Source organism: Helianthus annuus, chromosome 16 (assembly GCF_002127325.2).
Source record: "Helianthus annuus cultivar XRQ/B chromosome 16, HanXRQr2.0-SUNRISE, whole genome shotgun sequence".
Lineage (NCBI taxonomy): Eukaryota > Viridiplantae > Streptophyta > Magnoliopsida > Asterales > Asteraceae > Helianthus > Helianthus annuus.
In genome coordinates this window covers 147,372,604-147,396,593 of record NC_035448.2, presented here as the reverse complement: position 1 = coordinate 147,396,593, position 23,990 = coordinate 147,372,604, and the positions used below count along the sequence as shown (strand labels likewise).

The 23,990-nt window shown below is 35.6% G+C and overlaps 2 long non-coding RNA genes across 6 annotated transcripts; one reads left to right on the top strand and one right to left on the bottom strand.

Annotated features, from left to right (window-relative positions):
* Positions 1–6,223: 6,223 nt before the first annotated feature.
* Positions 6,224–17,146, bottom strand: LOC110912525. 2 transcript variants are annotated; one of them, XR_002577976.2, is made up of 5 exons: positions 17,000–17,146; positions 16,566–16,576; positions 10,472–10,504; positions 10,305–10,379; positions 6,224–6,442 (listed from the first exon to the last, which is right to left on the bottom strand). It is a non-coding gene; the product is annotated as an uncharacterized LOC110912525 (long non-coding RNA). The 2 variants fall into 2 exon arrangements; XR_002577975.2 differs by lacking the exon at positions 16,566–16,576 and having other exon boundaries at positions 17,000–17,139.
* A 3,920-nt stretch (positions 17,147–21,066) lies between these two features.
* LOC110912526 lies at positions 21,067–23,532 on the top strand. Of its 4 annotated transcripts, none has more exons than XR_004883925.1 (5): positions 21,067–21,565; positions 22,118–22,521; positions 22,594–22,722; positions 22,829–23,026; positions 23,120–23,405. It is a non-coding gene; the product is annotated as an uncharacterized LOC110912526 (long non-coding RNA). The 4 variants fall into 4 exon arrangements; XR_004883924.1 differs by having other exon boundaries at positions 21,094–22,521; positions 23,120–23,257; positions 23,364–23,532; XR_004883922.1 differs by having other exon boundaries at positions 21,091–22,521.
* Positions 23,533–23,990: the final 458 nt, after the last annotated feature.

The window sequence follows — 23,990 nt, the reverse complement described above, 5'->3', positions numbered from 1 at the left end:
TTACTACGGTGGCAACGAGTACATCAACCAGATCGAAAACCTCTGCCGTTCTCGCGCCTTACAGGCTTACCGTCTAGATCTTACCAAATGCAGGAGAGAGCTGCGATTGTGGCAGCGTCTGATCTGTCACACCCTCAAAATCCACAAGCGGAGTATTACCGCGAGGCGTGTGACTGACCAGGATCAAACCACCAATCATACTGAACATATAATTAAAGTAAAGTAAAACCATAGCAAACCAAACGTTTAAAGTTCACCAAACCAAAATCCAGAACCAAATTTAAAAAAAAAAGTCAGCGGAAGCATAAGTTCAAAAGCCAAAATATAAGTTAAACGTTTTATAAGTTTATCATGAACACACAGCGGTTCATGTCCCACAACGACTCCTTCTCCAATGCAAGCTCCAGCAAATAACCTAACAACCTACAAAGCATGTAGTAACGTATCAACAAAAAGGTTGGCGAGTTCACAGTTGGTTGTATGTTTTAAAGTTGTTCCAAAAACCATAAGTTGTTTCGAAAACCATAAGTTGTCAAATTCCTTGTTCTCATAACCATATACTGTGGGGGCTACCCCAATGTTCCAAACCACTAGACCCGTACCATATCGACTACTGACTTAAGTTATGTTGAGTGCCCTGAGTCAATGTCTATCATCATTGACTAAGTGCCCAAGTCCATTAGTCCACGCCCGTCCTCTGCGGCACGGTGTGAGGCTTGTTAGACCTAATAGCGTTATTTAACTAATGACCCATTTGCCAATGGCCCAGCAATTAAGTCGATATAAAAATGAGGGACTTAAGATAGAGTTTTTGTCTAGTAAGTTTAAGGTTGTCGCTCTTCCCAAGGAGAGCGTAGGTACGTATTCTACAAGGAGAATACGTAGAGTAGATCCCACCTAAGGGAGATAGTTGTTATTTAACCCATTCCCAAACCACCGGGAATCCCATGCTTTAACGAAAGTGTGAACTCACCTTAGATTAGCTCGGCAGATAAAGGTCACTTAATGTGGTCAACCACGTCCTATTATGGTTACCATACAAGTCAGGTTCATATTCAAGTAACACACACATAGTTCTACACGTATTCTAACATGTTGCACACAAAATATTATAATGTAGTAAAATATTATAATGTATATATGCACACATGCATGCAAAGTGTCGCTATTCGAATTAGCGACCACATATTCATCACAAATCACATAAACAAATTTTCAGCTTTTAAGTGCATCTTCGGACAATTTGCGGTGCGTTAATCGGAACCGTTCGGGCACCGGATAGTTCCCAGAGAATCACAGAACGTTTCAATCGAACCAAAGACCATTGCATTAAAATTTGGTGACCGAATCCCTTACAGATTTTTCATGAAAAATCTTGCGCCAAACAGTGATCAGATTCGTTGTAATCTGACCCTGTTTGCCGAATTATTTATTTAAAAATCTACATTTATCCGATTGACGCGAAACCATGGCAAAAACACTTAATCGAGTAAGGGCATCTACAGTAAAATTTTCACGACAAAACAGTAAACACATACCAAGTTATGATACGAAACGCGAGCTGCAGTTTCTGCAGAAAATGACAACTTAGAGCAGTTTTGCGATTTAATTCTTTAAAAATACTTAGACCTGTCCGAACAATATGAAATCACTGCGGTTTGAAAGCTACTTCAGAATACCTAACTTTAGACTTAGAAAACATAGAGTTTCGATAAGTTTAAGCCCCGAAAAAGACTGCGGAAGTTGGTGTATTTTCTGCAGAAAATCGCTGAACGATTATTACTTGCTTTAAATTGTTTTTTTTTTCATATATCCTATGACGGTTCTAAGTGTCGTTATCACGAAATCAGTACTCAATAACATATCAGCATTCAACACATTCGAATTTATCGCTAGAGATAACCCATACATCCATGGCTACATACCAACTCATTCACGCCTACATTTATAGTTCATTATAACGTAGGTGAATATGATTCTATTTAAATGTTTATAGATGATGACTATTTAAATAATAGTTTAGATATTCAATTGAGATCATATTGATAGAATACATTAAACTTTAAACTTATTTCCTTTCCATCATGCCTCTGTTTCGATAAAACAACTAACAAAACTCCAAGACAAATCAAAGACTTGACTTTTTGTTTTTTTACAAGAGATATTTCGAGACATCATGTGCTTCATTATTCATCAGGCAATTTACATCATCACGCATATAGACACACACTTATACATATATCCCCGTTAATAGTAGCATGTAATCACAAATCACTTTTCATAAACATATAAGCAGTTACTAAGTAGTTACGTACAAATATTACTCGGATTCGTGTATGGGTTTTCATGGCCTTGCAACGGAGTCGAACCGGAGCTTTTATACACACAGTATATAACATCGAGCAGGTACAATATATATATAATCATACAAACATATAGTTTCATATATTCACTAAATCATAGTCATAAAACGAAACTGAAGTCTGACCGAAACCGAGACAACGCATTGATATATCAAAGCTACGAGGTGAACGGGGCTTACCGATAACGGTGATGATCTTGAGATGCTGATTACTAGTCGAAGATGGAACAAGGTGGTGGTCAGTGGCGGACCCAGGAATTTTTCCATGGGGATGCGAAACATTTTTAAAAATTTTAGGCCTCTAGGTATATAAGTAAAAAAATCGGTTTGTATCGGGTCGGTTCGGGTCGGATCATGTAAAACAAAAGAAATTGCGCCATAACGTCCCTACTCATGGTTCCTATCACAAACAAATTGATGCATAAGTTCATCGCTCCATAACATAATGTTTCACTTTTAATTTTCAACCCTAGAAATCGTGTGTAATCACCCTAAAAATCATCTAAACAACATGATCACCCTAAAAATCATCTAAACAAGTATAAACAACGTCAAAACACATGAAATTTCAAACCTATTTAAGAATTTTGTTACCCTTTGGTGTCGGACGGCGGTGGTTCGCGGCCGCTGATGACGTGCTGTTGTGTTCGATGATCGCTGGTAGGAGACGACCCAAGAGAGGGAGGACGGGAGGAATTCTAAGGGACTATTGGGCTTATTTTAATTATTATAGTTTGAACTTAGGTTGAGTTTGGTTAATGGGCTAGTAATTAGTGGACTAATTATGTTTAATGAAATAGTGGGTTAAGGTATTGGGTATTTGGGCTAAGTTGGGTAGTATAAGTTTATATAATTAGGTAGTTTTTTTAATTAGACTTTACTAAAAAAATTTAAAATATAAATAGAAAACATTTTTTACCTAAGGTGTGTGGACGAAAAATTCCAATGGGTGCGGATGAAAAAATTCAAGGGGTGCGGACGAAAAAATCCAAGGGGTGCAGACGAGATTTTCAACGGAAAATAGCACTAAATTTTTTTTCCCAGGGGTGCGCTCGCCCACCTTAGGCTACATGTAAGTCCGCCCCTGGTGGTGGTGGTTCGGTCACCGTAGGGTTTAAGCGAGAGAGAATGGGAGGGTTAGTTAGACTAGATATGATTATTTATGTATACTCTAATTTGTAACATAAATAGGCAAAAGATGGTTGTAACTTATGCTTAATGTGTTTTTGTTGCTTGTCTTTGTTGTACTCTTTGCTTAAGGGGTGTGATTTTGTTTTTTCTCACCTTGGAGAGTCTTCTTGGCATCCTCATTCTCACTTTTTCTTCAAAAAGAGACATTTGATAACGCACCACAGCTACACCTCCGCTCCGCCGGTTCACCTCCAGACGGCGTCACCCTCCACGCCGCCGGTCCTTACCCTGCTACCGTCACTCGAAACCCTACGTTTCTGGCCGCCGAAACATAGGAATTTGAGAAAGAGAAACATAGAGTATGTGATACGAGAGAGAGAGAGAAAGAGAGAGAGAGAGAGAGAGAGAAAGAGCAAATAGTGTAGAAAGACAACGTGGTGTTCAAAGGACCTAGCCGCCGCCTCCGGCGAGAGGGCGGCTAGGGTTCCGACTTCCGACGAGTCTGAACTCGCTTGCATGCTCCAATTACACACAAATCGCCAGTTTTTCTGATCTCTAGGTAAATATCGTCGTTTCATCTTCTTTGTTTATATATGAAAGGTAGAACACATGACGTATGAGCTGATCTCTGTATATGTATTTGTTTAGTGTTGTTATTTTTTCTATTTTTTTACAAGAATCAAAGATTTTTTTGTGATAAAATAAGGGGTTTTTACAAGAGAGTTTATAAGTATTAGGTTGGTGGCTTTTCTTTGGGTATGCTGCTGTGATGGAATTAATTATCGTGAATTATTTTTGTGAAGAAAGAGAGGCACAAGGCTGATCATAGAACAAGACAAATGTTTTTTAAATTAGCTGATTAGTTATTAATAATTTGTTTAGGATTGGAAAGTGTGATGATTTGGGGTCTAAACTAGAGCTTTATGAAGCTTAAGTAGCGAGTTACAATGTTGTGTGATGTTTTTAAACTTGACCGGGTATGATAGTATAGAAACAGGTGGCATTCTCACTTATTTACTTATAAATGAGTTGATTTGGGTAAATTATATATTCTGACATCGAAGAACAAGAAGAAATTGGACGTTTGAGGTGCGATTCTCTGTCAGTTTTCAGCACTGAAGGATATGCTTGATCAGGTTCGCAATCCAAGATTTATATTCGTATATTTTTATCTGTTTTGGAATCGATTTTATTAGGTTTTTGATCCGTCTAGGTGAACGAAGAAATATATGCGAATTTCCAAATTACTAGAGACATGGAATTAGAAATTGTTGAGTGTTCCGAATTTGAGAGAACTTTAGTTGTTAGTGAGCCCGAGTTGATGAAGACGATGTACATGCATCAGTTTGAATTAAAAGGACTCATGGCAATGAATGGTAACAAGATATTTTCTGAATTTTTATGTTTTGTTCCTTGTAATTCATTCAGATTTACATTTGTGACTTTGAGGTATTATGAATAGTAACTGTTGCAAGTCTATGATCTATTTTTAATTTACATTAAACACAAGCAATTGACAAAATGTAACTAAGGAACTAAGCAAAATATTAGTTGATATATTTATGTTTGAAGATTTATGTTATTGTTATATGTCTACTTAATACTTGCACATTTTGGCAATGATAATATATATTCTAAGTTCTCATGATTTGTTAATCGGTCTGATGTGTATCACGATTTCGTAGTGGGCGGGTGGTGTCTGTGTGTTGTTTTGCACGAAATGCTTTATGGTACGACAACGTTCCACGAGCTGACAGGAGAATAGCCGCGTTGCATGGTTTGATCCGTAAATTGCTCCACTGTTGTAGGTATTTTTTTTGTCCAAATCTTTTGTAGGTTTTGGAATAGATTTATTCAACATTGTTGCAAACACTGATCATCTTCCTTTAGGATGTCACCAAATATCCAACAGGTTCCATCCTAATTCTCTATGTTTTTCAATTCATCACACGAAATCCCCCTTATTTAACTCTATCTACTTATTATTTGATATTTCTTTCAACTTCTTTGCATTGAATTTCCTGTGCATTTGATCGAGGCAGCTTCAAGTCCGTAAAGAGTGTACGAGGTATATATAATTACTTTTTTATGTGTATATGCCCTAATTTTTAGGATATTTGTCTACTAATTAATTTGCAACCTAGAAGGATTAAGAGATTTGGGTTTTTAGGTATGTTTTATTCACGTTTGACAAAATGGGCCCACGTGGGAAGCACGAGGATAGTGGTGAATGGAAGTTTAAGAGCTTGGCAGACGGGTCAACTAGACCACAGTTGATAATCTTTATTTTCCTTTCAATTTAAAGGTATATTTATTGTTGTTTTGTTAATCTTTCAACTGGCATGAGAGAGAATTCCAAGTTGCAACTTTACCATATAAGCCAGATTTCAAAGTGGTGCCAAAGAGTCTTTCATATGAGCATTTGAACGCATTTTATGAACAGTTTACGTGTCTTGATGTCGGCTGACTAGAAATATAAATCCAGCCCCCGCCGCATCGCGGTGGGTTGCGCTTCTAGTTAATATCTATAGAAGATGATGGACGATGTGGGGAAAGGAAATCAGTTAGGATTAGGTTTTTAAATATAAGATATGATTATTATATATATCTATACTAGGTTAGTAACCAGTGTAGTACACAAGTTGAAAAATGAAAAATATATAAGTCAAAAGTATATAAATAAACAATATATAAAAGAAATTACATATTACTTTAAGTAACGAAAAAAAAAAAAAACAAAAATTACAATAACAATTCTCAAACCATGTATTACACGAGTTGTATAAAGAACACGTTATTATTGGATTGAGTAGATTATGAGCTAGTTTCAATTGCACATAAGATTATACCAAGAATATGTGGTTGGACATCCATTTTCTTCCAACCGTATCCTAACCATTCTTGAGGATATCTCAAATCCTTGCATCCGAACACCAATCTATTTCTCCCCTTGGAAACATACAAAAAAAATATATACATCAACAACATGCATAACGATAGATAATGACTACACAATATTCTTTAATGAAGTTGAATGTACAGTTAGAAAGGCAAACCTAAACATAATTCAAACAAAATCTTATTTTTTTTAGTGGCAAATATTACCCTATTACACCAATAATTCTAAATTATGCCTTCTTACCCATGTTTAAACATGAGATCCCCTTAAGAGGCATGGGAAAGAAAAGTTAATATTTAAAACATTTTTTTACATTCGTCATCTCCTTCATTGTAGGTGTGGTGTCCATCACAGATAAAGTCATCCTAAATCCTAACACCAATACCTAAATCCGTTATGAAGTACCGATATAATAAAAACTTATATAGAGAATGGATAAAAGCAAAACAAAGAAAATGTTATTCTCATTTTTAAGTTTCAAACTTAGTGGTATTTTGTCGTCTTTTTTAATTGACCCACATTTTTCATAGGATTAACATTTGAATAGAAGTTGCTTTTTTTATATATCTACGTATACTCAAATTTATCTTGCACATTATTTACAAAATAACTTTTTAGATGAATATGATGATTTTGAATACTAAAACTAAAACTTTTGGGAACCCCATCAAAAGTACTAAACAGCCGACACTATGATGCAAAAATCGTCTGATAGGAAATTTAAAAAATGGTCCAAAATCCTAGTGTGTTAAGGGTGTCATGTGGCAACCCTTAATAATAATAATAACTAGTTGAATTCTTCCGCACGTTGTGGCAGGAAATCAGATAGTCTCGGTTTGATTTATTACGGTATCGGGAGGACATTGGCACTCGATATAACAACTGAAAGACAAAACCCAAAAATAAAATCATTGTATGCCAAAAAGGACATGGACACATATTTTACATCAATCGAAAACATAAAAACGAATTTCAGTAATGGTTTCCGAAACAAATATCAATATTGATTCCAATGGTACCGATGTAGGTACCAATGTTGTTCGATTGGACTTGACGTGTTACCGATACTCGCTATAGTTTACGATATAAAAAAAAATACTTTATATCACTATCGAAGTTGTTCACACGGTGTTAGTTCAATTCATCATGGTAAAGAACAAACGATATAAGTTGGGTTCGTCACAGTACCAATATGGTATTCATACTCGTAGTTTACTATATAAAAAAGATACCATATATGCTACTGAAATTTCGCATGATATCGGTTCAGTTAATCATGGTAAAGAACAAAAAAAAAATCAATTATATTGATCCGTTTGATTTTGAACAAAACTTTTAGCGAAAGGAAGCAAAAAAAAAAAAACGTCACATGTATTCGGAACTTTATAAAGCATTACAATATAGTATTAGAATAATGAAAATGGTAAACCAATTTATATATAAAAAACTAAATGTGAGTTAGCCTTGATAACATGTACATTTGTAATTCGATTAGTTATGTTTTACCACTCACAACTCGATTTTGAAAAAAAAAATTGTATCGAGATAGAGATAAATATAGGTAAGTCATAATAAGATACTCAAAATTATATAAATTATCGTATCTTAATAGTTATAAAAGGGAAAAAATGCAAAATCTCTATGAAAAACTAATGGGAGTTAGCTTTGATAACATGTATGTTTGTACTTCGGATTACTTATGCTTTACCACTCACAACTCGGTTTCAAAAAAGAAAATGTATTGAGACAAAGACAAATATAGGTATATCGCAACAACATACTCAAAATTATATAAACATACGTATCTTAACAATTATAAAAGGGAAAACATACAAAATCAATAAAAAAGCATATATTAATAAAATAATGAAAATTTAAAAAACAAACAATATTAAAACAAATCTTAAAACACTATTTATGGAACTATTAATAAAATAAGTGAAAATTAAAAAAATAACAAAACAATATTAAAAAATGTTAAAACACTGTTCATGGAGACTTTATATTAATATGTATAATAATAATTATTATTGTTATTGTTATTATTATCACTATTATTATTATTATTATCACTATTATTATCACTATTATTATTATTATTATTATTATTATTATTATCACTATTATTATCACTATTATTATTATTATTATTATTATTATTATTATTATTATTATTATTATTATTATTATTAGTATTAGTATTAGTATTATTATTAGTATTACTATTATTACTATTATTATTACTATTACTATTATTATTATTATTATTATTATTATTATATATATTTCCTTTACTACTAATAATAATAAAGTTTAGTGTCAACTTAATTAGTTTGATATATATTAATCAAGTCACGGTACGAGTCTCATAGGTATCGGGTTACGCGAGTTATGCCATGGTTCAGACGGTTCGGGTCGGTTCAAATAAACTAAGTTATAAACACGTAACGAGAATTTGAGCGAAGCAGGATACCTGGTTTTTCCGGGATGTCACATTATCCCCAAGTTGAAAGAAATTTCGTCCCGAAATTTAGCACATCGTTTCCGGAGAAGCTAGTTGTGTTATGCGTTTTCATGGGGTATCACATGATCGGTATGGTATGTTGAGAAAGTGAAACCGGTTCTGGATCTTCAGGTTCGATTTTGCCCTAATTTTGATGATCATGTGCATATTTTACAACGCTTAACGCTTGAAGATTCGAAAGTGTGACTGATTAAACGCTGTAAGGATAGGATCAATGTGCAAGAGGAGCCAGAGAGTGACTGACTGATTAAACGCTGTAAGTATAGGATCGAGCAACGATCCATTAACAATTCGTTCAGATCTGCATCTTGTTTGTGTAGATTGCGTTTTATTGTGAGCTTTAATAGTGAGAGCAGAAATGAAATGGGATCTTCAGATCTGCATCTTGTTTGTGAAGATTGCGTTTGATCGTTCAGTTCTTCAGTTTTACATCTTGTTTAGATTTTGTTTGCTTGTGAGCTTTGACTGTGAGAACAGAAGTGAAATAGGATCCCTTATAAAAATCACAAATCCAGATTACTTGTGTAGATTGTGTTTTGTTTGTGCATCTTGTTTGTACACCTTATAATAACCCCTAAGTTTATAAGAGATCCATTTCCACATCATCATGCCACATGGGATATAGTGACACATCATCGCTACGTAATTAGCTCCAAATCATCAAATTTGTGCCACGTCGGATAAAAACAAACGCAGATAGTGAAGATTTAACTGGGTGGTGCCAGCACAAACAAAAAGTCAAGTTGGGGGGTGTCGAGTGTCAAAGTGTTAGTTGCGGGTGGCAACGGCCAAAGGCCGATAGTTGGGGGTGATAAAATCCAATAACCCTATTTTTAACTAGGTTATCACCCGAGATTGCTTCCCGGGCTTCAAAAATTTACTTATATTAAAAAGTATTTATAATTAATACATAATTAAAATCATACAAAAAACATGATATTAATGTCTTCGCTATAAGAAGAGTTATAAAGTTATCATAGACTTAAGCATATATTTCCTTAATATTTGGGTCAGTGCTTGTCATTTAATCTCTAACAGGTAAAATGGGTTAGATGTCACCCAAAGTGTATATTTAATGCAAAAAAAAAAAAAAAACCATAAATTACTTAATTGACAAAAATTACATTATCATTCAAATAATATAATTTTTGCAACAAAAATGATACTTGATGTTTGGCATGTTACCAAACCCGTCCCTTTTTGAAGATAAAAAGGGTAAATACCGGTACCGAAGACACTAAATACGGTACCGAACGGGTACCGAAAATCAAACCAGTTCGAGAAATTCGGTATCGGTACCCAATACCATTTGCTCATTCCTTATTATTCATTCATATAAACAATATACCTATATAAGCATGAATATATATAACAGTTGATTTGTTTACCTAGCTGGACCTCCCATCATCTACATCAATACACACTAGAGTAGTCTGAAATGGTAAGTGTGCTAGATAGTCAACCTGAAAACAACACATAAAGGAGAAGTTGAACTAGATTCACAATGAAAAGTTCACAATTCACAACTGATTAATTGACTTGAGATGAATTGTACATTGTTTGATGGTGTGGTGGAAAAAAAGGTAGCCTGCAGATTATATTGACCTGAGTTAGTTCAGTTCAACATTAACGTATAAATAGTGAGATAGTCATAAAAGTAACTAAAATTGTCAAGTGTTTGGTAACTGGGTGATTTCTTTGAAGAGCTCTTCATTAAAGGTATAAAATACCTTTAAAACCTTACAAAAACTTTACAAACTTTATGCAGAAAATAAACTTCGCAAGGATGTGATATATATATATAGGCAGAGCCGTCCCCGAAAACTCTAAAAAACATTTAGCCTTGGGCGACAAAAAAAATTGGGCCTAAAATTGTGGTTAGGGAAAATGAATTAAAAAATTAAAAATTTGGTGGTGGAGGCAAGACTTGAACTTGAGTCCTCTACATATCTTGGGATGATTTTTTCCACTCCACAACCAACACTTCTTAGGATAATAAATGAATGCATATACTAAATATATAATTTAATATATATAAAAGCTTATAAAAACCTTTCGGGCCCTTTGAAAATTTGGGCCTCGAGCGATGGCACGATTTCGTCGGCCTGTATATAGGGGAGGTTCATTTGAGAAGAAAATTTAATTGAGACGAAAAAGAACAAATGGTACACTTGTAAAATATTAAATAATTTTTCATTCATCTTATTTATTACTATCTTTAAGTAATTAATTAATCATAAAGAATATCATTTAGTACACTAATTTTATTTGCCTACACACATAAAAAGTTACCCTACACATTTTGAAATTTATCCTACATATATTTAATTTTATCCTACACAACTCGTAATTTATCTTACACACCTAGTAATTTTTCCTACACTCTAATTTTTTTTTTATTTTTTGAAAAAATATATATTTTGAAAGTACGTTACAAATTTAATGTAGTTAGCTATTAAAGAGGAAGAGTACAAATTAATGATCTATGTAAGTTTACAAAGAACCGTTTTGAAACTTTTTGATCACCCATGGATGATGTTTCAAGCTCTTCTTTGGTCGATCTTCCATGAACCAAACCCTTTTTTTCGTTCAATCACATACAATTCTTTGTTCTTTCTATTAAAAATTATCTTTTTTCTTTCTTTCTTTTTGCTCGATTGACTGAATGTTGATGAACCCACCTTCTACATAGAATCTTGAATAACTTGTTTTTTCATCTAGTCAAAATCGAACCTCCTTACCACTCACTAATTCGTTTTTCTATGGATGCACTCCAAGTGTTTGATGAAATACCTATGGTTCAATTTTGGGTTTTACATCAAACTTTTGTGTCTCAACTTGAATCATGATTTATTTCGCCTTAATGACAACCCCTTCTACGCCTTTGAATGGCTCCTGGCCATGTCCTTTTCGTATGTTTCATTGTTGCCCGGATGGTGAAGTGGGAAATAAGGGGATTTCTCGGTTGATCTCTCATCTCAAGAGGTTGCACCTTTCTAGCGATGAACGTAGAAGTGTGTTGCGTGAGGCTATTTCTACGGACCATGGGTTGTTCATGGACGTAGAAGGTACTTTGAAGTTTTTTGGCCAATGGATGTGTGGAAAGTGTTTGAGTATACATGCATTGAGTCGTGCATGCCATCACCGCGATGGGCTTGTCCGTTTTACCAATCGTGATAATGATATGGATAGCTACATTATAGGGATTTCGAGGCCCTCTCCCAAGGCGCACGTGACCAATGTTCATGAGTCGTTCATGTTGGATACTGTTCTACTAGATCGTGTCTTTAATGCACCCATTGTCACTGTGAAGAGCATCCCTCATAGCTGTCGGTTGGCTTTCTCTCAGGCGTTGAAAACCGCTCTCTACAAAGTGGTTGCCCAACCTAGATCCATTGAAGCGTGGGTTAGGTTGTTCCTTCTTCCTCGTTGCACTTTGCAAGTGGTCAGACCAAAAAATAGGCAAGAAAGAAGGTCTGGGAATAGGAAGGTATTGCAACAAAGATCAATTCTGAATTCTTTAGCCACATGGGGGAAAGAAGATGGTATTTTCATGTTAGTTAAAAAATATATTTGATAGTCCTGCTTTGGGGTCTCTAGGTCAAGGAGGTGTTGATAATCCTGAGGAGAGTATTGTTAGTAACACCAATGTTAGGCAGTGCCTTCGAAAGGTTGTTGATGGCCACTTTACAGCTGCAGTGAAGGTGTTATGTTCATCCGGTGTTGCTCCGTACGATGATAATACCATACAGGCTTTGGAGGCTAAACACCCGTACAGAGAACCTCCATCCATGCCATGCCAGGTACTATATTTTCTGAGCCTCCCCTTGTAGCAGGGGTGGATAGTGTCCTTTGTTGCATTAAATCGTTTCCTAAATCGTTTCCTAAGGGCACAACACATTTTGGATGCTTTATGTGGAGAGGGGTCTGCTATTGCCACTGATCTTTTATGCGCTATCACTGCAGTAGTCAACTTATGGTTAGGGGGAAATGCCCATCGTGTTTGGCAGAGTTTGTCGCGTCTGCTCCCCTTACACCGCTTTTAAAACCCGACAATGGGATTAGGCCTATTGCAGTGGGTACTATATGGAGGCGTTTGGTTTCCAAGGTTGCTATGAAGGGTGTTGGTAAAGAAATGAGCAAGTACCTTAATGACTTTCAGTTTGGGGTCGGCGCGTCGGGTGGCGCTGAGGCCATTTTACACAGTGTCAACAGGGTTCTAAGTGAATGTCACACTGATGGGTCTCTTGCAATGCTTACTGTAGATTTTTCTAATGCTTTTAACCAGGTGGATAGATCAGCCTTACTTCGTGAGGTCAGGATGAGGTGCCCTTCTATTTCTTTGTGGGTTGAATTTCTATATGGGCAGCCAGCAAGATTGTATCTTGGAGATCGACACATTTGGTCTACCACGGGAGTTCAGCAAGGGGACCCATTGGGACCACTTCTTTTCGCTCTTGTTTTACACCCCATTGTGCATCAGATTAGAGACAAATGCAAGCTTCTCCTTCATGCTTGGTATCTTGATGATGGGACTGTCATTGGGGGTTCAGAAGAGGTGGCTAGAGTGTTGGACATCATTAAGGTGACGGGTCCAACATTGGGTCTTGAACTCAATATTAAGAAAACTGAGCTATTTTGGCCTTCTTGTGATGGTAGCAAGTTTCGTGAAGGGTTATTTTCTAAGGACATCGGGAGGCCATTAGTCGGGGTGAAGCTTCTTGGGGGGGGGGGGGGGCTTAGTAGAGACGCAAGCTTTATTCGTGGCTTGGCAAAGAAAAGAGCTGCTAAGGCGGTAGATTTGATGCGTCTTCTACCCAAATTAGGTGACCCACAAAGCGAACTACTCTTGCTTCGATCCTGTATGGGCATTGCCAAGCTTTTCTTTGGCTTGAGGACATGCCAACCTGTACATATGGAAGATGCAGCGTTGTTCTTTGACAAAGGTTTGCGTGAGGCGATTGAGGAATTGGTGGTTTGTGGAGGTCCTTTCTTTGGAGACCTCCAGTAGCGACTTGCCTCTTTACCTATTAGGTTTGGGGGTTTGAGGTTGTATTCGGCTTGTAGAGGCTTCATCCTATGCTTTTGTAGCCTCGAGGGCCCAATCGTGGGTGCTACAGGACCACATCTTAAGAGACAGTGGCATATGTGGTATGGATTCTGATTATGTTTGTGCTTTGGCTTGTCTTCGTGATACGATTCCAAGCTTTGACTTCAGCGGTTTCACTAATAAGGACACCGCCCCCTAAAGCCCAACATGCATTGGCGAGTGCTCTTTTTAGTAAAATTGTCCAAGAAATAGAAGTACAGTTTGACTTGACCGTCAGACAAAAAGCCGTTTTTGAGTGTCTTCGAGCACCACATGCACAAGATTTCCTTCTTGCTATACCTATAGATGGGTTAGGCCAGCATATGTCGCCGGTGGAGTATCGTACTATCATTAAGTATCACCTCATGATTCCTTTATTCCCAGTTGATGAGGTATGCCCTGTTTGTCATAAGGCGTGTTTGGATTCCTTTGGGGAGTATGCAGTTCATTATAGAGAGCTCCCGGGGTTCAAATACCAACATGATTTGGTTAGGGATGTCCTTTTTGACATATTCAGGTGCGCTGGTATTTCTGCTAAGAAAGAGGCACCCGTTAATTTCTTAACAGACCCGTTGGAAGGGAGATCTACCCTTCGACCAGCCGACATTCTGGTCCTTGGATGGGTAGGAGGAAAACTGCCTGTGTGGATCTAACAGGGGTTTCCCCGCTTGTGGGCTTAGGGGGTAGTGCTTTCACGGTGGGTCAGGCTGCTTTAAAGGCTGCTTCGGGTAAAGTGACCAAACATGAGAAAGCGTGCCTTGACAACCAACACGTGTTTATCCCATTTGCTTTTGATACTTTTGGTTTTCTGGCGCCAGAGGCTGTGGACCTACTTAGTCGAGTTCAAAGGGTCATGCATAGTAATGTTATGACCCTGAGATCTATGGACGTAGTTTTTAAAAGGCTTAGTTTTGCGATTCAAAAAGGGGTAGCGGCGCAGCTTGTTGCCCGTTTACCAACTATCTCGATGTAAATTCAAAAGTAGTGTCATATAATATAATTAGTTTTAAATTAAAATTAAAATGCAAATATTAAATAAAGTAAAACGAAGCATTCTTATTGGTTGAAATTTCTTTTTTCTTCTTACAAATTTTTGTTTCTCATTTGAGCCATCCAATATATATATATACACACACTATTTGACTTGCCTATCAAGGGCTTCTGGGTACTTTGTTTCCTAATTTCAAAGAATATCTTCATTGAGTACCTATTATCTTCAACCTTTGTGAAAGTTTTATAAAATAGAAAACAAAAACTTAAAAAGTAAAGTGTAAGTCCGGAACACATAAACAATCCTTGAAACCAAAACATGGCAACAAAGAAACCAATAATTGCACTACATCAACAAAGGGTTTATAGCCTAGTAAGCAAAAGGTTAAGCATTTCTAGTGTAAGTTCCCCATGGGAATTGCACTATTACTAGAACCTGCTTCTATATCTGATACACTCCCGAGAGGGCTTGGCGCAAGAAAGAAATTGGGTTGATATAACTGATGTAATACAAAAAACATTTGTTTATGTCATTTTTAGTTTAGAATTAGCTACTATTGATAGTTGTGTAAATTGAAGGTCTCGGTTGCTGAAAACGATGAAAAATGCAGAAAATATGCCAAGTGAGAAGAAGCAATGAGATCCGGATGGAGGATGCTGATAAAGGGGTAAAAAATGTTTGGTTTTATTTTTTATATGATATTAAATAAAGGGGTAAAAAAGACTAAAATACCATTGGGTAACAAGACTTAACAAAAAAAAATCTAACTGAGTTAGGGTTAAAGGACAAAATGTGTAACAAAATTCCATATAAAGATCAAAACCTGTCAAAATTTGTTGAAAAGAACACCGTCTGAAAAAAGATATCAAGATAAAGGACAAAAGTTGTAAATTTTCCTTTATAATAAGTTATTTTTAAAAATAGATAAATAAAAAACATTGTTAAGTATTCAATCGTATTGTATAATATATGTCTCGTATAGGCCTATGGATGTAGTATCGTATCATATAGTGTAGTATAAATCTCGTATAGGCCTATACGTGTAATATAATATTGTTTCCAATCGTATCGTATTGTATAGTGCAGTAAAAAAACATTGTTAAGTATTCTATCGTATAGTATAATATAGGTCTCGTATAGGTCTATGGATGTAGTATCGTATCATATAGTGTAGTATAAATCTCGTATAGGCCCATCCGTGTAATATAATATTATCCTATCGTATCGTATAGTGTAGTATAAGTCATCTATAGGCATATACGTGTAGTATCGTCTCGTATAAGCCTATAGGTGTAGTATTGTATCATATGGTATAGTATAAGTCTTGTATAAGTCCCGTATAGGCTTATAGGTCTCATATAGGCCTATGAATGTACTATAGGTCCCACGTAAGCCTATAAGTCTTGTATAAATCTCGTATAAGCCTATAGTATAGTATAGTCTCCTCTGCATATGGAATTCCTTAAACACCATTCCTAGATATTTATAAATACACACAAATTAACATAAAATTTCACAAAACGAAGTTGAACAAAGTATTTGCATTGACCAAAAAACTAAAAATACTACCTTGCTCTTGTCTTCAAAAGAGTGAGGGATTAATGGAAGAGAAATCCAAGCCATATGAAGCAAACAAAAAATTATAACTTCATTAGAGATCGCTTAATCCAACTAATCAAACACATATGAACCCTAGCAAGGTAGGATTCAAAATGATTTCATAATGATTACGTGGATAGATTTAGATCTTCAAACATCAACGACAAATTATTTTAGGGATGATAAACTTAATCGATAAATCCAACCATTCAAGTTTTTTTTACGGTAACATGACAACATATATATATAAACAATCATAAACATATAACATCAATAGTGGAAAACTTATACATGTATCAAAGCAGAAACACCAAGTGAAATGCCAATTTAAAATATGGGGATTGAAAAAAAGTTTTCACTGAACAATATGAAAATCAAACGGAACTTGAGAATAAAGTCGTTACCTTTAACGGATTGACAAAGATGATTCCAGATATGAAATGCATCGATTGGGGACAAATTTGGAGAAGAGAACGACTTTGAATTGAAATCAGGGTTTAAGAGGGGTGAAATGAATTTGTTTTGGTTTATATAAGATCGGATTAAGAAAATGGATCTATGTGACCTACGAATGCAATATAACCGGGTTTAATGAGTTAGTTTGGCAATTTAGGATTGCCACATGGCAATAATGGTTTAGAATAATGTATGTGTCACAACAATATTTTTGTTTATTATAACAAATAGAAATAGATCTAATATCTTTTATTTATCAACTTTTTTTTATCACTCATAAAATTACTATCTCGTTTTTTGCTTTTTAATCTTTATACTTACCAACTTTTACGACTTTGTCACAAACAATTTTCCGTTTAACCCTTATATTTTTCAACGTTTAAAAATTTGTCACAAAGAATTTTACCCTTTTAACCCTAACACGATTCCACTTTCAACTTTGGTCACAAAGTATATATTATGGTTTAACGGCTCCGTTGTAACGTGGGTCCTAAGCCGACTTAATTATTCTTTTCTATATTTTCCGTTTCAGTCTAAATTTTGTGAGTTAACACGCCACAATACGTGTGCATGGGTCCTAAATGCTATATATGTTATTTAGTAACTTTTCTCATACTCATAAAATTACTTTTTTTTTTTTACTTTTTAACTCCTATAGTTTTCATCTCTTACAAAATTGTCACAGGCATTTTCTTTTTTAATTCTAACACTTTTTCACTTTTTCTTTTTTAATTCTAACACTTTTTCACTTTCAACTTTAGTCCCCTGTACTTTTCATCTTTTACAAAATTTTCGTTTTACGTTTCGGTCTGAATTTTGCGAGTTAACACGCTGCAACGTGCATGTGTGGTTCATTGTTTATACATCTATTTTTTTGTGGTTTAACAATTGCATCACAACTCGTGAGTTCTAAGCCGACTTAGTTATTATTTTTATGTTTAATGTTTGGGTCTAATTTTTGTGAGTTAGCATGCCACATCGCACGTGTGTGATTCAACATTATTACGTTTACTTTAGTTCAACAATCCCGTCACAAAACGTGTGTCCTACATACCAGTTTTATTTTATTTTGTAAGACGATAAAACATTTAAATAAATAACCATGACCCATGGCGTAAGTTACATGAAACTCAGTTGCATACATTGCGATGTGCCCATATTGAAGGTTATGCAAAAACTACGATTTTCAGAAGGCTTTAAATGAAAACAATCTAGAGGGCCACACCAATTTGTGGATTTATGGCACAATAAAAATTAATCTCCTCAGTATGGTTTAAAAAAAAAACTATATTTTTTTTAATATTGTATGATTGAACGAAAAAAAAAAATTGAGATACCCTAGATTTAATGGGCTAGTTCCGTCACTGAATGAATCGACATAGAATCTGCACTACAAAGGGTTCGTTAAACCGTAAAAAGTAACGTAAAAACGTTGAAAAGTGATAAGGTAAAAAGTAAAAAATGTTTATTAACAAAGTTGTAAAAGAAAAAACCTAGTGGATGTAAAGTTTAAAAATTTGAAACGTTAATTCAAATGTCGACATTGAAAATTAATATGTATTAAATGTCACTAACAACCCAACAAAGATGCATGTGCAAGGGTGTACGCACCCCAACTAGTGGGTGGGCGTGCGCACTATTTGAAAAAATAATTTTTAGTGTTAGTTGTCGTCGGAAATTTCGATCGCACCTTTTAGAAATTTTCACCCGTACCTTTTGAAAATTTTTAACCGTCCCACTTAGAAAAATAATATTATGAATTTATAAAAAAATTAAACATTGATTATTATCTAATTGAAGAAACACTAGATAAACGACCGGGATCGAAATATCTAGGGGGTTTGGATCTGCATAAAGGGGGGTTGTTCTCTCTCGCTTTGATTCGTTTACCACCGATCTCCTTCTCCGATAACTCTGCAAAAAAGAAGCACCGTTAGCCTCGCCAAGGGGAGAAAGGGGTTCTCTCCTTGACCCGACTCCGGTGTGAGAATAAGTATGGGTTATGAAGAAGAAGAAGTATTGTAGAAGTGTGTGTAACTTGAATTTCATACCTGAATAGTTCTCATATTTATAGCCGGGAGTCTTTGGGCGGGAAAACCCGTTAGTGAAAAGTTGACGGAAGATGCTAACCCCGTAAGCGGTTACCTTTCCTTCCGTCAATCTTCTTGATCCGACGTGAGTGCACACGGATCGTGGTTTAGATCGATGGCTGGGGGCTTGCCACGTGGAAAGTGATCTAGTGGAGGTTTCTCTCCGATTACATGCTATCGTTGTGTTTTCAGGGACGCCTGGGGTGGCGACACGTGTCCAGACGGTTATAACCGTCTTAGTGGTGCACGATTGAGTCTTTCTAGAAGTTTATTGCCATAATCCTGTGTGACTTCTTTATCGTGTGGCATCAGCTGGGTAAATAATATCCAAGTATGGATATTAAGCGGAAATGTTTATTTTAGGATTTTATCCTTTGTTTTATGGAGGAAAACACAAGGCTCTATGGCGCGCAGGTATTGCCTGCTTTGTTTGCCTCTTTAAGCCTTCCTTTTGTGGAACCAGTGCGCGGCTGCACAAGGTAAAAAGGTTTGAAAGACAAGGTTGTGGTATGGTCCCAAGTATTTATTATGAGGTTTTTGGGACCTTACCCCTTCACTAATATATAAGTATATAACAAAATTTATATAATTACTTTTTAACCACTTTTCCACTTAATTACTTAACTTAATCAAAGTCCAATCTACAATATATTTTTATTAACACAAGCCAAACCTAACTCAAAGAAATTTGAACTAAATAAAATAACCCAAACCCATCCACACATTCCAAATCCCGCCCCAAAAAAACTCTCAGCGACTTGACGCCACTGCTCATGACCGGACGATTTTTTTTTGCCGGAAAAACCAAAATTCCGGCAAGACTGACCCATATTACTCCAAAATTCCGATATAGAACTAGTATGGTTTCTTTATTGATTTTTTTTTATTTTATGTGATGATTAGGAGAAAATATAGACGTATAAGGGTTTAATGTTTTTATGTTTTTTAATTTTTTTTTTGTTGTTCTAGACTTGGAGTTTTTTCCTAAAGTAGTGTTGATGGAAAAAGTATTTACCAAAATGGTGTTGCTAGAAAACTATTTACTAAAGTTGTGTTTTCTTGAATATTTATTTGTTTCTTACTCCTTATCCTATTGGATGGCTCCCAATTGTTTAAAATTTATTAAATAGTTATTAATTAGTGATTTAATCATGGTGGTTCTTTAAACCTGTAACTTGTATTTTTATGAATCTTAACATAAGCCTTTTTTTTATGAAAACTACCAGGAAAAAACTAAATATAGTATTTTTTTAACTAAATATAGTATTTTTTTTAACTAATTGCATTGGTTAACACTAACCGAACCAGAACAAACCGACAGATCGGAATGTCATTTGGGTACTACGGATTCGGTATATTGGATATCGGGTATCACATAATTGGATATCGGGAAATCTGAAGTTCCATTGGTTCAGCAATAGGGTAGGCAAACTCCGATTTGGGTGAACTTGAAAACCCCGAATAAGTTTTGAATTACTTTTAATGTACTAGGCAAGCGTTTTTTCCTAGGTTGCAACACTCATGTTCGATCAACATAAAACAATATCATTTCAACATTTGAAGTATTTTTCAAATCAGTAGAAAAAAATCGAAATATAGAGAGCCATATATAAATCATAACGAAAATACTTTATATGAAATATAAATTGTAGTAGCTTGATGAGCATTCATTTTTACATATTTCAAATAATAATTATTTTTTTCTTATTTTGCTGTTATTTTTTTTCTAGTTAATGATTCATATAAATTAATTCGAGTGTGCATATATATACATAAACACAATAGGCTGTTTGGTCCCTCCATTAAAAAATACTTAGTTTATTGTTTATGTAAAAAAATAAGTAAAAAGAAATATAAAATTGAATGTATTTGTGTACATTATCCTTATATTAAAAAACAAACACAATGAACAGTAACTTAAACAGTTAATCAGGGCAATAAAAGGGCGCACCCCTGTTTATCTTCTTCATTTGCCAAAAGAGGAGGACTCCACCGCCTTAGAGCCAGAGAAAGATGCAGATGTCTACAGAGAGAAGAGAGTGAGAGAGAGTCGTGAGGAAGTGGCGGCTGACCATCGTCTTCGGTGGCGGAGCCACGCCGGCGGACTAGGGTGTAACAAAAAGAGCAAGAGAGACAGGGAAGGGATTTGGTAAAATAAATGCGAGCCACAGTCGACTAGGGCTAGAAGAGAGTTTCGATGGTCTATTAGGGATGGAAGGGGTGGTTCAACGCTGGTGGTTTGGGCGGGCAGATCTGGTACCAGATGGGTTATAGGTGGATAAGAGCGGCGGTGGTTGTTGTTGGTTGGTGGTGTCGTGCGAGTGTGGTAGTTCAGGATAAGGTGGTGTCGATGGTGAGCCACCCCCGGATTAGAGGATCCACCAAGCTACATTCTCCTTCTTCGGACATGTTCTTTGCTCGCCGGTAATTTGTTTGCCTCGCTCTCTGAACGACCGTGTTTTCTGTTGTTTCTTTTTCGCTTTGCTTTTGGCTTCCGACTTTCTGTGTTTCGGCTGCAAGATTACTTTACCCTAAATAACAAAATGAAACAAGTTTTTTGAGGATACAAACCTATGCTGTCATCAGTGTGGACTGTGGAGTAGCATCATTCTTTTATATTGTGATTTTTGCAATCTATGCCCTAACTTTAAAAAATCAACAGTAAGGAGTGGTATCATCATTTAGTTAAGATTTTAGATTGAGTTATGTTTCAATAGAACATTTACGCATACATAATGTGCAGATATATTTTGTGATATTACTATTTGTGTTTATGCCCATATTTGTTGAATTCTAACACATATCTTGATATCACTCAAACTGTTGTACTATTTGCCCATTAACTAGATTGACCCATGTCACTTTCAAAAACACAAAGAACCATCGTTGGACCCTCCCATAGTATTGAACATAATCAATATAATTGACTATGTATACTACTAAATTAATTATCATACGAGCTTTATTGTGCTGTAGGGATGAACTTGGTACCGGTATTTAAGGTAAAAATAAGTAAAATACCGGTAACGTACCAAACGGAAAGTAACGATCATGAAAACACCAAAAGTGGGTATGAGTACTACTACCAAAATTGATTTGGTACAGGAAACTCGGTAGTCAATGCCGGTACCCGATACCATATGATCATTCCTTTTTTGTTGTTATTTGGCGTTTTCAATCACTAAACCAGAGACCTTATATCTCCATGAAGAAACTCGGTAGTCAATGCAGGTACCCGGTACCATATGATGATGAAGCATCATCTTCAGTTTCAAGTACAGAAGATCCACTTGAATTTAGTGAAGATGAAGATGATGATGAAGCATCATCTTCAGTTTCAATAGCATACATAATTATCATTGTTTTAAGTTGATTGGGAGGTTAGTGGGCCAGTTTGCTACTTTGGGCTTTTAGGTATTGCTGTATTTTACAAGGTTGCTCAATTTGTGCAGCGTGTCAAGATTTCATTGATAGAATCTGAGGTGCAGTAGAAGCATTTTCTAGAAGACATTTGTCAGGTGGCGCCTGGCAATGTTTCACGAAACCAGATTTGTGATGATGTACCATCATCAAAAGATGTGGTAAGCTTATATATCCCATTTTGGTTTTTAGTTTCTCGGTCGTTTTGAGCTTTAAAAGCCAAAAGTTGACTTTCACCTATGATACTCAAATCGACTCGACTGACAGTTGCCTAATTCTGAGAAAATTCGATCATCTCAAGATAGCGATTTTTTCGAAACAGGCTGCCACCGCTGGCAGCAGACCAGGCTCCTCAGCGATGTGGGTTAGAATATAAGTTAAGGGAAGGGATAAGCTGTAAACGTGTACTAGACGAGGAAGGCGCCAATGAGTTGTGCAGGTTCGTGTATGAACTGTGAAGACCAGGTTCGTGCTTTCACCTACGGTCGTTGACAACTGCGTTCTTAAGACATTGACGTTCGCTTAATGTTAATGTTTCTTTTGTCCTTGATGCTGCAGAATCAAGTCGCACCTCAAAGAGGACGCGTGAAGAAGGATGATACAGGGAACCGCTTTTCGGAGGGCTACAACCTAGGAACATTATGCAGCCGAAACTAACATAAGCCAGAACGCCTATCGCCACCATGTACAAGAAATGTACAATTGGGAAACCTCTTTTCTACCACTTATCTTCCTAATGCAACTGATGTTAATAAGATACGTTTTTATGAATTGATGCAACAATATCTTGTATACACTACAGGCGATATGAATACAAGAAAGTAATGTCACAAGCTTCAGGCTATCAGCCACTATGATATACATAACCGATCCCCGGGTAGGCGATGTGAATACAAGAATGTAATATCACAAGCATTGGACTTTCATTCACTGTGATACATATATGACCGATCCCCGCCGCATCGCGGCGGGTGATAAATCTAGTTTTAATTTATTAAACACAAATTTCATATGCTTTTACTTAAATTATTAAATTCACACAACGACTTTTCTATTAAGTACTTTTTTTCCCGGTAGTTTTATAAAAAAAGGTTTATTTTTGAGATTAATAAAAAATAGGTTAATTAAAGCTGTTTAATAAATTGGGAGTCATCCAATGAGATAAGGAGTGAGAAATAAGTAAATATTCAAGAAAACACCTCTTTGGTAAATAGTTTTTTAACAACACCATTTTGGTAAATACTTTTTTCATCAACACTACTTTGGGAAAAAAACTCCTAGACTTGTAGCTAAATGATTTTGTTTTATTTATAGCTTGTTTGTTTAAATGATTAGTTACAAGTAATCAACATTTAATACTATGGCTTGAATGTTTCAAAATAAAATTGAAAATTATGGACTATGATTGAACGTAATTGTTTATTTTGTT